A 16,382-nucleotide genomic window follows, 5' to 3' on the forward strand; every position below is an offset into this window, starting at 1 on the left:
TGAGGGGAAAAAAAAAAAATAACATGATAATGTCACCCGCCATGAAATCTACAGCATGTTATTCAACACCCTCCATAAGCCCCAACAATCACAGAATGAGATTTCATAGGTATCTCGCGAGAAAACTGCAGCCATGCAACCAATCAATTTGGGAAAACCAAAGAAGCACTTTCCGGTAGCAACGTTACATATTAAACTGAATCATACTTTAATGCTCACTTTAAACTTCAGTGCTATTTTAATCTGACAGTGCTAGTGGTCTTTGGGGAGCTTCAGAAGCTCGCCATAACCATTTGCACCACAGAAGTCTAGTGATTATGAAATCTGTCTGAAGTATGTCTGTTAGTAATAGTTTCAGTCTGAGTCCAACAGAATTGCTGGGTCCTTCTGATGAAACGATGTTGATCTCTCAAAAAGAAATAGTCTATTTAATTATCTTTCCCAGCTGTGCATATTGCCTGCAGACAAGGATTATTGTATCTCTTGCAAAGTGTCCTCTGAAAGTTCTGGGGACAGGGTTGCAGGGAGTGTGCAAAGACTGTCAATTAACCTTCTCAAGGAATGTGAGGGCTACCAAAGAAAGTTACTGAGTGGAGTGTCTCCTTTCTTCCAATATACTTATCCCAATATCATTTTAACCACACAGGAACTAAATGCTCTTTTGATGTGGAATAAATAAATGTCCTTTAATGCTTTCAATTCATATCCAAAAGTGGAAAACAATGCAATAAATCCCCAAAACAATTATCCTGGGCTAACTGCCTATGGACATCAGGTTTCGGTCCTTTGGCTTGTTTTCCTTATAAACAGGAAGAGTAATCTAACATGCAACTTCAGTTGAATCTGTATCATAACTTACAGGCATTCAACAGTGCCTTTCTTGAACACTTGGAAAGTGTTGCCAACTGGAAGACAGGGAGCTAACAGCATCTATGGGATATGAATGGAGGCATCAGTGACAGCTCTTCTTACAGGTGACAAAGTGAGAAGTGATTCACACCCCATCACTTGGGGACTCTCATCTCAGTGACAGTGGCAAGGGGTCTGCAGGGCTGTGGAATCCACACCAGTGGGACAGAGTGCGTACCTCAAAAGTATTAACAATAGTTTATTGAGAACAAGGGAAATCAGATGTAAGGAAATCTCACTTTATAAAATGTTCAAAGAAATCAAACATGGGTCTTTTTCTCTAGTCTGCACTCATAGGTCTGGGAATAAAGTACCCAGGGGTAGAATCTGTTGGAAACAGACAGAAATGTCTCAAGCCCTACTCCCTGTCTATGTGAGCAAGGATCTACTGAAGTTGGGAGAAGCCTCTTTCATAGAAAAAGGCCCTCTCTGTACAGACAACCAGAGTGTTGATTCCAGCCTCCTCACCAAGCTATTTCTGCCTTCTTTCTTCCTTATAAAGTAACTATCTTTCATCCAAGATTTTTAACTGAGTTTTGACTGCGAAAGGAGTTCATGTCATGTCTTCCCCTCACCCTTGGGCATCTTGAGATCCTAAGCCCTCTTCCCCACTCTCCTGGGGACAGCCACACAAATTGCTTAATTTGCATTGGCACATTGGAGATACTTAAAGCCTTACCCATTCTTACTGGGTGGGGCAAGGCTCTTAGAAACCACACTGCAAAGTGTGCCGAGAGCCCAAAGCAAAATGACTAATATAATGTGGATGCTTGTTAAATTTTGTACTATTGTGGGGTAAAAGATAGACCAGAGTGGCTCTTCAGGAGAGGCATGAGAAAAAAATGAGTGCTACAATAATTATATCTCTTATTTCCATGGAATACAATTTTTATAGATGAAAAGCAAAGTAAAATCCCTGTGAAGAACAAAAAAAAGCAACTTTTTCCTAGGGAGCAGTCATCTCAAAACTAGAAGCCAGGTGGTTGGTTCCCTTAGTAAATCCACTGAAAAAAAAAATATTAGTTTCCTGACCTTCAAAAAATTAATCATGTTCTCAGTCATATGATGACCCCAATGTTCTCTAAAATGTCAGTTATAAAATTGCCCATTGCATTCTTTCTGTATTGCCTTAACTCAATGAAAAAAAAATTTTTTAAATAATTTGTCCCTTTTACCCTTGATGCCAAAGCAAAATAAGGTGTTTTTTTTTTTTTAAGAAATAATGTAATGAAACATGAGATTGTAACACAAAACAACTAAAAACTGAATAAGACTTGGGATTTCTGGGAGAAAGCCTATTGAACAGATACTATCAGAAGAACCTAGATCCCAGTTCCAATGCTAAGCAATCTGCACATCCTCCGTTTGGTACTTTTCTCTTCTTTTCCTCCAAAAGATAGTAACTTAATGCCGAGCTATGAATTGTGTACCCCACGGTATAGGTGACTATAATATGCACCCCCCCCAATAAAACTCTTTTCTATGCAGCCTCATTATAGAGAGACCCATTAGAATTTTGATTCCCATTCTATACCATTTTAGGATGTCTCCAATAACATATAAGCACTGAAAAATTCTTTTCTAAGAAAAGAATTTAATCTATTTTTTTTGTATTATTTTTTTGTTTTTTTAGGCCCTCACCCAAGGCATATGGAGGTTCCCAGGCTAGAGGCTGAATCAGAGCTGTAGCGCCTGGCCCACGCCACAGCCACAGCAACATCAGATCCGAGCCGCATCTGCAACTTACACCGCAGCTCATGGCAATGCCTTGGGTGTGGCAAAAAAAATAATAAAACGTAAAATAAATGGTAATAGAATATCACTTGTTTAAACATATGGAATCACAGGGCAAGAACATGGGTCTCCACTGGCACCTGTCCCCTATCATTATCCCTGAGTGTATTCTGGTTTTTGTCTGCTATAATGAAAGGAAGTATGCCCAGGCCCTCTCTGGCACAGTATCATTTATTCAAAGCCCTCGTGAAGACACCACACTAAATATCCACCTTGTCAATATCAAGCTCTGGACACTTTCCAGAAGCTACAATATCCTCATACTTGGGTCCATTTACTAGATATTTCCAAGTTACTTCCCAAGATGGGACTTTTGATTGGAAGGTACACCCCCACCCCATCCCTATAACAGAATGAGAAGGACAGATGTAATTAAAAGAGTTTGAGCTGAGACGTCGTGCAGACCTGGCTTGAAATTCTTCCGTGGCCCATGGCCAATTCCTTAAGGTCTCTGAGAGCTCATCTCATTTGTAAAATAACCACTTTGGGGTTATCGTAAAAATTAAGCAGTTAGCACATGTCCCAAAGCACCAGAGTCACTACTCAATGAACATGTGTTCTCTTCCCTACTTCATCCCACCAGGCTGGAAGTTCCACCCAACAGAAAAGAACAGAACTTTTGCAAAGCACTAAAAGAAATGTTTTTTTGTTTGTTTGTTTGTTTTAATATTGTAGATTTAGAACTTTTTTTGAGTTTAAATCGGGCACTTTGTGTTTGCCCTAAGTCATGACATCATGTTGTGTTTTCTGTTTATTTTTTCTTATTTATTTATATATTATATAAATATAAATATATATATATATAAATAACCTAATAAGAAGGATAAAAGACTTCCTGGACATCAAAGGGCTCTTACACAACAACATTTTCATGATTTAAAAGTGGAGGGAACAAGAGCATGTGGATTGTATTTCTCCTAAAATACATACGCGAAAAAATGAAAAAAGAAAGCACGTTTGGGGTTTTATTATACTCAAAGCATTTCAAGATGTTTAGCAAATCCGTCTGCATACACCACACCCCCAATATAAATGGCCGATGGTTTTTCTACCGAACTCAGCAGACCTCCACATTGTCTTTGCTGCTTTTTATTTGCCTTGGGGTAGAGAGAATGAATCTTACCCTGTGGTGACTACCTGCCTTGGGAAAGAGGGTGGTGTTCTCAAGGCCGCCTTAAGCACTAAAAACCAGTAGTAAGAAAGAACTGAATGTGATGAATTTGATATTTTTAAAGTATGTCACAGAGTTGACTAGCCAAATTAATTTGAGCAGACTGAAGAATTCAGTCCAGAGCCTTTAAAATAAACAAAGGTACTGCCTTCTAAAATTAATGGTGCAAACTTTAAATACCCCTTATTCAGAGGACCATATGCTGAATGAATTACAAGTGATGAAAGTCATGATATCAACATAAATCCACAAACTTTCCAAGCTTGACTCTGCAACCTGACAAGGGTGCCATGTTTCAGCTGACACTATATGATGAAGACCCTGTGACATCATTACTAATTCCTTCTGAACAGCCCAACAGAGCCGAACACATTTTACTCTGAAAATTATTGTGACATACACAGATTCAAAGGTGGTGTTTCTATAGCACATCCAAACCAACAGTGGTGTTTGCAGTTATACTACTTCTTCCACATTTTTATCTAAATGAAAGAGAGACTAAAAGGAAGAAAGACCTGAGATTCTTCCCAGACATTTCCTTTACAAGACATACATGAGGGATAAACTCAATGCAGAAAACCGTCTTTCCTTTGAAAAGATCTCAGGTACAATGCGTAGGCTGCTTATCAGGACAGGCTCTCCAAGCACATCGCTGGTTTTGCATTTGCTCAACTCTTTAGTTTTAGACCCGTTCCCAGAACTCTACTCAAGGAACCATGCTCCTTATAATGCTCCTTTGAAAAATTCTTAGACATACTCCCAAAACTACATTTGGACTCTACCTCAAACATCTTGTAGAAGTTTTTCCCTGCCTCAAACATCAGTCCACGTTTATTGTTTACTCATTGTACATGTCTTTGGATATGCTTCTGTGTGTGTGATCTGTCTGTGGTTTCACTTTGCTTATGCATCAGTATTTGATTATGTTTCCACATCAACATATAGGACCAAAGAAATAGAGTGTATGGAAATAAATAACCTCTGATCTAGAGAGATAATTGTAGAACCCTGCTCAGAAAGAAAAACGGAGCTATAGCATAAAAGCGCCTCAAGACTTTAAGGTTAGAATTATATATTGTAGCATACATAAAATAATTAAAATATGAAGAGAGAAATATGGAAATAATTAAAATACAAAGATTCTACACTATTTCTCTTAACCTTTATTTAGTGATTTAGTTTAGCACACATATTTACACAGCTAGATATATATCTTCTTATTTCTCAAAGGTTGGATATATCTTAATTATGATCACAGCACATATGAACTTGTGAAATGTGAACTAGCTTCCTTTAAAAAATTATGTTCTCAGTCTTGTAGTAAGTGGATATGCGAAAATGTCATGGCATCTTCGGTAAAGGGGCATCAGTCTGCATTCCACATGTTAGCATTCATTTATCTGGCAAATTTCTCTCCAAATTTAGTAACAGGAAAAGGTTTTCCTCTCACAAAGTGTTTATGTGCTCCTTTTTGTTGGAAAATAAGAACAACAGAGCCTATTACAGACTGCACAAAGCCCTACCATCAAGAGGCACAGATATTAATACAACATTCAAAAGCAGTGACAATTTCACCTGTTTCCTGGCAAAATTATTGCCTGACTCCTGCTTTTTTCTGACCTCACTTTTGATTGTACTGCTGAATGACTAGGGACCTCATATCAGACTCTCCAAAGCAGATAAAGGAATAAATCATTAGAACAGGTCTGTTTTCCCACACTCATAATTATCCTTGTTTTCTCCCTTCATCAATAAGTAGGGTATGAGATGACAGATAAAGAAGTAGGTTGGGAGTTCCCTTCAGGGCTCAGCAGTTAACAAACCTGACTAGTATTCATGAGAATGTGGGTTCAATCCCTGGCCTTGCTCAGTGGGTTAAGGATCCAGCGTTGCCATGAGCTGTGGTATAGGTTGCAGATGTGGCTCGGGTCCTGTGTTGCTGTGGCATAAGGCGGCAGCTGTGGCTCTTATTCAGCCCCTAGCCTGGGAACTTGTATATGCCACAGATGTGGCTCTCAAACGGGGAAAAAAAGTAGTAGTTTGTCAGGAGAAAAGAATTAATCTCACAACTATATATGACTCCAGAAAGAAAAATAAGTCAAGACTTTCAGATATCAGGATCATACTTGGGGATCCAAAAAAAAAAGTCCCTCTGAGAAAACAAAGCAGATGGCAACTCTACCTTGTTACCAACCCCATCTGTATTACACCAGGAGCCTTGGATTATGAAGAGATGGTTGTCATGACAATAAGCATTTGAGAAGAGTTCTGGAGAAGCTGATGGATTTAAGAGTGTCTCCTAGCTTCCCAATTTTCCAAACACACACACAAAACTCCCCTCCCCCCATCTGCCAAACAAACAATTCTATTACTTCTTGTCTCGGCTACAATTATTCTATACTGATAATACAAAATTTTGCACTCTCTCATGTCAAAATCCTTCCTTGGAGAGACAAAACAGCTTTTTACTCTGATACAGCACAGCTTGAAAGTAAACTGGTCTTTTATTTTTATTCAGCAAAGCAATTGTATTAACTACAGCTTAATTTTCTTCCCTTTACAAGCTCAGAAAGAAATCAATTTCATCTTAAATGAGAAAGGGGGAAAAAGTAGAAGAAATTATTTTCCAGTTTCTGAGAGTCGATGGCAAACTAAAGAAGGAAAAAAAATTAATAAACTATCAAGTACTTAAGACTGTGCTTTGACATGCTTGTCAAATGGACAGGAAGGCCAGCACTGCGGAGCGATTCTGAGTTCCCTGATAAAGAGCACGGGCTGGCTGCATTTAAAAGTCAACAAGCACTTGTACCTTGGAACATACATTTCTTCCTGTCTACCTTGGAGCAGACCTACAGAAGCATTTCAAATACTATTGTCATGAGTCTGAGTTTTCCGGATAACTGTATGCTCCTGGTAAACACTACAAATGTCATCAACACAAAGATTGAGAGGGAAGCAGACAATCTCCTTTTTCGAGCAAGTGCCCCAAACAAATGAAAAACGATGAGTTCCTCCTGCCTCTCACGTCCCTCAGTGAAGCCAAAATTGATGACTATCTTATAGTTTTAGGGAGTGTTACCTCTCCCTCTCTCCCTCCCTCTCTCTCTCTCTCTCTCTCTCTCACACACACACACACACACACACACACACGCACGCACACACGCACGCACGCGCGATTAAAAAGTTAAAGGAACACCTGTTATTGCCAATGACCCAGGAACATCTGGTTCTAGAATGAATTAGGAGCAAAAAAGAGGCTTATTCTCCCTTTGTTTTAGTTAAATTCAGAACTTTACAATGGGAGTTTTGCAAGCCCAAATCACCAGGAAGTAACGGAAATGTTGAGTATCAAACCACATAACAACAATTCCACTGAGAAATCAGAGGACAAGATATAGGGACTCTGCACCAAGAAGGGACAGGGCCCCAACCTGGGGACGGTGGGGCCTGAGGGTCTTACAAGCACATGAGGGATTTATTTAGAAACGGTTGTTCCCTCCCTTTCAGTCTTCCCATAGCTTCCCACTCCCCACATTCTTTCCCTTTGTCCTACATGCATTTCAGCCCCAGAGAGAACAAGCAACAAATGGAAGGAGAAAGAACTATTTCAGCCTCTTCCACCCAAGATCTGAAGTCAGCGAACACTGACCTTATATACACCATTGTTAAGAGAGGCCATCAGGAGATTAGAAAACCAGAGACCATATTTCTTTCCTCCATGGTGGATCCTTTTATAAGCACAGTGGTTCTTGCCAGGCCATTAAATAACCACTCTAAAAATAAAGTGGGCAGCTAGGTGAACCTAAGAGAGAGACTCTCTAAATATCAATTACCTTCAAAGCAAGAACTATTCCTTTTTTTATTTATTTATTTTTTTCCTGACTCAACATGGCCCACAGCTTGGTACTGGGTCCCCTCGATAATGCTGACTGCCTAAGGTTCACAATAGGAACTACAATAGGATTTCCTAATAAAAGTGAAGAGCAGCTGTATTAGTTTCTTAGGTCTGTTGTTACAAAGTACCACAAACTGGCTGGCATTAAAAACAAAAACAAAAACAAAACAGAAAACAACATTTCTGGAAGTCAGAAGCCTGAAATCAAAGTTTTGGCAGGACCATGCTCCCTCCAAGGACACGAGGGTCAAATCTGCTCCACACCTTTCCTGAGCTTCTAGTGTCACTGGCAATGCTTAGTATCCCCTGGCTTGTAGATACATCATTTCCAATCTCTGTCTCTAGTGTCTCATGTTTTTCTGTGTCTCTTCTCTTTCTATAAGGACACCAGTCATTAAATTAGGGTCTACGCTAATCAAGTACGGCATGTTTCTGAAACTGTCCCTAGACCACATATGCAGGGATACAGAAAACAGAGGGTGGTGCGTTAGAAGGAAGCCAGGACCAGGTGGTGCCAAGGAGCTTAGGCTTCACCTTTAGGGCAAAGAGGAGCCACTGAGGGATTTTAAAGCTAGGGTGACCAGTGAAGACTTCATTCAAGTAGGAGAATAAACAGAAAGAGACCCGCTGATATTAGGGAAGGTGAATGTCACCAATTTAACAACTGATGAGACAGAAGGAGGGGGAGAAGCAGCCAAGGAGCTCTCCAGGGTTGGGACGGTAGAGCTGGTCCCAGTGATGGACAGAGACAAGGAAGAGGAGGTGCACGGGAGAAGGGAGTGAGCACAGGGCGGGAATGTTTAATCTCAGCCTCATATGGAGCAACCACGTGGAAGAGTCCAGTGGGTTGCTGAAGGAAAGTTCTGAAGCTGAGAAGCATGGCGCAGCCTGAAGTCACAGGTTTGGGTTTTATCAGGAACAAGGTGAGCACTGAAATCATGGGATTGGTGGCATCAATTAGAAGAAATATGCCTAGAGAAAAAAGAGACCAAGATGCCATGGAAAATACCAGCACATCAAAATGATCACCGTTTTTCCCCCAGACCGAAAACAATGACTTGACAAGTTTTTTAAAAAGAAAAATACAGCATGGGCAGGCATATGCTTTCCTTTCTTTGTACTCATTATGTCCAAAGTTGTTAAACAGATGTCCAGAAAGGGAAAAATAAACATCTGCTATTTACAGATTCTGAAAAAAACAAAAACAAAAACAAAAACTGGCCATGGCTGTGACTCTTTATCAAAATACTTTCAATAATAAGAATTCGCAAATGGCATAAAACACATTGCTTCCTGATCATTGCTGGCTGAGGTGATGCAACACGTCCATCCACTCTCTCATGTGAGGAGAGGAGCATGAAAAGATAACCTCTGTTCTTCCACCTTAATCAAAAGGGGGCCCCGAGGGGAGACAGGGTCCCAGACTCAAGGAGCTGGCCACTGCTCTGTTCTCCTGCCCCCAGGACCTTGGGAAGGTCCACTACGTGGCAAATGCAGCACTGCATGCCCCCCCCCGACACCTCCCCAATGCAATGAAGTCAACCGTGCCTCCCAGCAGACCTTGCGCCAGCCTCCTCCTTGGGGAGAAGCCGAATGGCCTGACTGCCCTGAGGGTGCCAGCCTTGGAGCTGTCCATTGCTCGTCCCAGTGGGGAGCAGGCAGAGCTGATGGGACGAGCCTGGCAGGCAAGGTATCAGCCTGGAGTGAAATATGAGGAAAATGAAATTCGAAATTGCTTTGTCCAGTTTGAGTTCTTGGAACTAAAAGTATTTTAAACATAATTGTTTTTTTCTTCTTATAGAGACATTGTCTTTATTTTTACAAGTTAAAATTAAACAGAATATCCATGCCCACTACGTTGGGATGAGTCAGATTTCTCACCTATTTCCATGGTCATAAATCCAAAGGAAAGGGTTTTTATTTTGTTTTCTTTTTTCCTCCTACCAGCTATGAAGCAGGTAGGAAATCCTCCAGGGCACAATGGGCTAAAACTCCTCAGCACACTTTCAACAGCTCTTTGTGTCCTGGTCAGCTCCTCAAATCAGCTTCCAAACCAGAAAGAGGAGTTAAGCCAGAACTGGAGGTGGGCATGAAGGTGGCTCTTTTGATTCCAAGAAATTGTACTTATCAGCACAAACCTGGCTTATATTTTGTAATGAAAAATACAATCTGTCTTCAAGATTGTAAAATCTCTTGTACTAAGTATTTCAGACCACAAACAAGAAAAGCCTGGGATCACTAAAGCAACAAAACAGCCCCCCTTACTCCTTCCCCTCACCACCACACACAAAGCAATGGCACAGAAGCAAGGTTTATGAAACGCAGAGAAGTAGATAACTTGTCTTGGATACAAGGACATACACATGCCATCACTGAAAATGACGTATAGTTTTATTCTGTCTCATGATGACAGGACTAGTGATGGTTCTAGAAGAGAAGGGGCTTATTTCAGGAACTCACTGATTGGGCTCTGGTTTATTCAAGCAATGCTAGAATGAAGAAAAGCTTGAGCAGAATTACTGCTTTGCAGGAAGCCCTAATTATCTTTCATATATATACAAAGAGAAAACTATCTGTTGGCTACCTTCTTAGAGTTCCATGTTTCTCAACAGGATTTTTAAATTTTCCAGTGTAGAATATCACGAAGATGCAGTGTGTGATGGAAGGGACAATGGGCTTTGTCAAGGCCAGCTTTGCCACTTCCTAGACTATTTCATCTCTGGTGCCTGGCACAATGCCTGCTTTTTTTCTTTTTTTTTTTAATGCCTGCTCTTAATGCATGCTTTATGAAAATTTTTAAATGAAGGAATTGCTCTGGGCTTCAGGTACTGCATCTACCATATGGAAATGATAATAGTATCCCTATGGCATGTAGTGGTGAAAACTAAGAAGTATCACATTGCCTGGAAAACCCTGGTGGTTGATAAATAAATGGTAGCTATCATTGCTTCAGCTCCTTTTTAATGATAAATAGTACCAAATATTATGCAGATGACAAATTTTCTTCTCAAACCATGACTTTCATCATCTTAAGTTTACAGGTTGAAATGTACTTATGACAGGATTCTTAAATATTTCTGCTCAATTTGGGAGTCATCTATGGACCCTTGTCAGAATAGGGTTCTAGATGCATAAAAGGAGGTATTTTTAAAATCACAAAATAAAACCAATTAAACTCGATTTAAATTTGTTTTTTTCTTTTTCGGCCACACCTACAGCAGGAAATTCTGGGCCAGCGGCAAATGCCAGATCCTCAACCCACTGAGCCAGGCTGGCACCTCCATAGAGCAAGCTAGATAATTAACTCAATGTGCCACAATGGGGACTCCCTAAGTTCAGGTTTTTTTTAAAGAATTCTCCATATCCATGGACCCCAGGTTAAGAACCCCTTGGGAAGGATAGAAGCCAATGACTCCCCTGATAATCAGAGGCCACTGGTAATTTCATGCACATCATGTTACAACAGGGATGTTCTTTCCCGCCTCCTACTTCTCTTGGAATGCTCTAAAAACATTATTGAAGAGTAAAATATATATATATATTTAACTATTAGAATGCTTTGCACATATGAGACAAAGAGATCTGAAAAAAAAAAAAGGTTGTGATACAGATCTAGTAACATAACTGCTATTTAAGAGCATGTACAGAAGCTGGCCTTAGTGATTCATGTTCAGTGACTCATTTCATGAACTATTAAGGGAAGTCAGTAATATCTTTACTTAACTAAAGAATGTCTGTGAAAAATCATCATGATTTGAACACTATAGGTAAACGGCAAATCTTAAAGAGATTATGAATTTGATGAATTAGAAAATGACCTTGAGATATCAAAAAAGCACATTTTATTTAAAGAGATAGTAAAACCTGTTAATAAGAAGATAGACAGGTAAAACTTAAAAAAATACATGCTTCTAATCTTTCAAATATCTCATAAAGATGTGGCAGATGTATGAAGTTTTCTCTGAATGTAAATGGCAAGCTGAGAATTGGCCAGAAGGACAAAGTCACCCACTTGGCCATAAGCTTTAACACGACCATTATGAGGGGTGGCCAGAATGGATGAGGTAAGAACTGTCCACCCAGCTCACTTTGAAGAGCTTCTAGGTATTCAGTCCAAGGCATCTTAAAAGTAAAATTTTAGCACTAAAAATTGATAGCAACGCCAAATCGTCTGAAAAGTATGCAAATGGAAATGAACACAACATTATAAGTCAACTATTCTTCAATAAAATTTTTTTAAAAAGACATGCAAATGTGTGAAAGGATTCTGCTTTAGGTAAAATAAGAATGTGAAGAACACCTGAACTTCAGAATGTAAGCTGGAAGGAAGAAAATAGATCTTGGTCATAAATATAGGAAGAATCCTCAGTCTTATGAGAACTGATTACTCTTGGTTCAGTAGAGAAATGATACAGTCTTTACCCAGAGTCTCCAAGACTGTGTATAACTAATGACATGCTTTCAGAAAAATGTAATTGGTTGACTGAAAAAGGTTTCTGATCCCTTCTCTCAGTCTTTCCCCAGCTCTAGAAGACACTACCCCTCCAACGCATGGACTTACTAGAGAGGAAGAGGAAAGTTCACTCATCTTTGCTTCCCCCTAAGAACCCAGAACAGTGCTTTTCACAAAAATAATAATCAAAAATATTCTGAGCAAATACCAGGATCTGGAAATGAATAGAAAAAAACATTTAATGCTGATTTGATTGGCAACTACTATATCCTAACAGTAGGGTCTCCTGGACTAGGCCTCATTATCTTTGTGGCTATGTGCAAATGGCATATTTACAAGTACAATTTTCCTAGCCATGCAATATTCAAATGATTAAGTGGAATGATTCAGAGAAATAACAAGTTGGAAGGATTCGGAGAAATACCAAAGAAAAAGAAAAGAAAGAATAATCCTAACTACAAAGAAAATAAAAAGAAAGACTAATAATAATAAAATACATATATCTAAGAGCAAATAATATTCCTAATAACAAAATTCTAGCAAGTAACAAGGACTAGGGTTCCCTCATCATTTCTGGAAGACTTCGGGGAGACCCCCAAAGCTCTTTCCCTTCCCTTGGCTTTCAGCTGCCTGTTTTCTTATGTTTTCAGGATCGTGGCATCTTCAAAAATATTCCATTACATTTTATTTCCATTTTTCTCTTCTGCTACTCCATCCAATGGAGTTTTAGCAAAGTGAACTTGATTTGAATTTTGAACTCTTTAACAAAAATTTCAAATTGCTCTTGCCCTGCTAAAAGCACAGTTGATGTCAAGAAAGACAGAAAGTGGAACGGTGGTTTGTTGAAAAATAACTTAGATTCTTGGATCTATCAGCTTCCAGCAATCATAGCTATTCTGCACATTACTTCTCAGGAGGTATTTTTCTCCTGATGCATCAGTACCAGCAGTCCAAATGGGGCATACTTGTCCACTAGAAACTCCTACAGCTACAGTGTGAACCCTCCAGGGATACTTTGTGTCTTTTGTCTCATTTTGCAACACTGGGACAGAGATTGAAAAAAAAAATTTTTTTTTTTTTTGGATCAGAGTGTACAAAGCATTCCAAGTTTCTTAAGGTTGCCACAAAACAGATCTCATCACTTGAGCACAACTGCTTGCATTTGCAGTTATCTAACGTCTCCATTTCTTTCTTTTTTTTTTTTTATCTTTTATCTTTTTTGTCTTTTTGTTGTTGTTGTTGCTATTTCTTGGGCCACTCCCGCGGCATATGGAGGTTCCCAGGCTAGGGGTCGAATCGGAGCTGTAGCCACCGGCCTACGCCAGAGCCGCAGCAACGTGGGATCCGAGCCGTGTCTGCAACCTACACCACAGCTCACGGCAACGCCGGATCATTAACCCACTGAGCAAGGGCAGGGACCGAACCCGCAACCTCATGGTTCCTAGTCGGATTCCTTAACCACTGCGCCACGACGGGAACTCCCTAACGTCTCCATTTCTATTTCTTGAATGGTCTACCACAGATCCTTTCATTTGCTAGCCCAGTGGTAAATCACAGATCAGTTGAATGGATGAAAAAAGAAAGTATATTATGAGAAAATTCAGAAGCCAAAGATATAGTAATACCGATTTCCCCCAAAGACTGATGAAATATAGTCCCAGCAACTGAGGTCGGGTGAGACAAGCAAAACAAGAAACAGTGAGATGCTTTTCACACTGTCTTTTTGTTTTTGTTTTTTGCCATTTTGTTCTTTTGGCAGGACTAGGGAGGGCCCTGGTATAGGGAGAGACAGTACCTATTACAAAAGATTCTTATTGGGGTTCACATCGTGGATCAGCGGTAACAAACCCAGCTAGTACCCATGAGGATGCAGATTCCATCCCTGGCCTCACTCAGTGGGTTAAGGATCCGACGTTGCCATGAGCTGTGGTGTAGGTCACAGACTCGGCTCGGATCCCATGTTACTGTGGCTCTGGTGTAGGCTGGCAGCTACAGCTCTGATTCACCCCTAGCCTGGAAACTTCCATATGCTGCAGGTGCAGCCCTAAAAAGATGAAAAAATAAATAAGTAAAATATTTTTATTTGCCCCATTTTGTCAGCTGGGATCAAGTATTAGAATAACACTCTCAGATGGGCTGAAAACCTTCTTGTCACTCAGGCTTCCCACCTGTTTGAAATGATCCAAAAGATCAGCTTCTCTGCCCTTTACTCCAAGATTGGCTCAGGAAAACCAATACAACAAAAAAGGTCACCACCTCAAATATTTATTGAAGATCTATTATGTTCAAGTCATGTCTTAAGGACTGAAATTAGTGCACTTTATTTTATTTTTTTGCTTTTCAGGGCCACATTCGTGGCATATGGAGGTCCCCAGGCTAGGGGTCCAATTGGAGCCTATAGCACAGCCACAGCAACACGGGATCCGAGCTGCGTCTGCAACCTAAACCACGGCTCACGGCAACGCCAGATCCTTAAACCCCCTAAGGAAGGCCAGGGATCAAACCCCCAACCTCATGGTTCCTAGTCAGATTTGTTTCCACTGAACCACGACAGGAACTCCCACTTTATTTTATATAGAGAGATGGATCCTCCAAGTCCTAATTTTGCCTTTTATGTACATGCTTATTACTCTCTTGCTAGAAATTAAATGATATGCAACATGAGCCATATCACATGGTGCCATAGGTATCAAACTGAGGCACTACAAGGCTTGGCACCCAATCCTGAGACACAACCTACAAGCTTCAAGAATTCTGGAGGAGAGAAAAACCAATGGAGAACAGGTTTACTGAGGCAGACGGGTTTGGCACAGCCCAGAAGCCATGATGGAGACATAAATGAAAACAAAATGACAGAAATGAAGACAGCAGGGCAGCAGTAGCAGCATGAAAACCACACAAGCAGAGACTTGCGCCTGGGCACGAGCATAACACATCTAGATGCCAGGGAGGTGGTGGCATTGGCTCAAGTGGAGGTTGTGGGTTGATAGAAGGAAATATTTGCTGAGGCAGAGTGTAGACAAATTGGGGAGCATCCATATATCGTGTGGAGAAGTTTGACTGTGATTCTGTAGCAGCCTCAGTGGTAAGCATGGCACAGTCATAAAGTCCATGGTTTTTAAAGACAAGCAAGGATTTTGTTTCATACATACTATAAGGACAAATAAAATAAACTGTTTATGAAAAGATATTAGTATTCTTGATAGGCAAGGTCTTTCTTCAAAAGAAACCACAGCAGAGGGAGGTACTATTCAGTGCAGTGTAGCTGTGAGTACTTAAGAACGTGACCCCTGGAACACTGACTCATCCACTTCAAAGTGGAGAAACTTCGAGAAAGTTACTTAACTTTTCCTTGCCTCAGTTTCTTCATCTTTAAAAAGAATTAAAGAAGCACCTTCTCCAGAGGGTTGCCATGATGAGAAAATGAGCCAATGACTCTGAAGTACATAGAACGGTGCCCGTTGCTGTTACATGGTCACTTATTAACCATAGTAGGACTCATTACAATTGCAGGTGAGAGACTCAGTTTGACCTATGAGTATTTTTTGCTGCTAAGGCACTCGAATTCCCCCTAAAATCTTGCCATTTAAGTGAAATAAGTGGAACAAAGTAGCAGTACTGATAATTCAGTTTTTGAAGATTTAACCGAAACAAAAATGAAAACAAACTGGAAAACAGAAATTAAGACTACGATATATTTAGAATTTCAATGTTGAAATTAAAAATACTCTCATCAACTACTAGATGTACATTTAAGTTATAATCTTACTTTTATACATCACTTACCATATGAAATTTTTCTTATTATGAGTTTATGCTCTTGGGAGAATTGTGTACAATTCTCTTTTGCGTCTCATGGTTATTTTCTGGCATATGAGTCCTCAATAAATCTTGGATGGATGGATGAATGGATGGATGGATGGATGGATGGATGGTTAGATGAGGGGTGGAAGAAGGAAGAAAGATAAGCATGGAAAGTCTTCCAGCATGGGAAGTCAAAAACACTTTTATGGGTTCAGCAGTTTGGGATCCAGGGCTACCAACCCCTGCTCATAAAGGCTGATTTCTTAACAGATGGTCACCTTCAGAACATAGGAAGGTGACTTGTGAGTTCACTGCAGCTGCCAAGTACACCCAACCTGTTATTCCTCTACTGGTAT

General features: G+C 40.1%; 1 protein-coding gene across 33 annotated transcripts in view; it reads right to left on the reverse strand.

Moving 5' to 3' along the window:
• Positions 1-16,382, reverse strand: part of ESR1 (estrogen receptor 1) — a 384,969-nt gene that overhangs the window by 84,831 nt on the left and 283,756 nt on the right.

This window comes from Sus scrofa, chromosome 1 (genome assembly GCF_054392235.1).
Source record: "Sus scrofa isolate SSC_HxYL_T2T_F1_AM1 chromosome 1, Sscrofa_HxYL_maternal_Yorkshire_Landrace_v2.0, whole genome shotgun sequence".
In the NCBI taxonomy this organism is placed as follows: Eukaryota; Metazoa; Chordata; class Mammalia; order Artiodactyla; family Suidae; genus Sus; species Sus scrofa.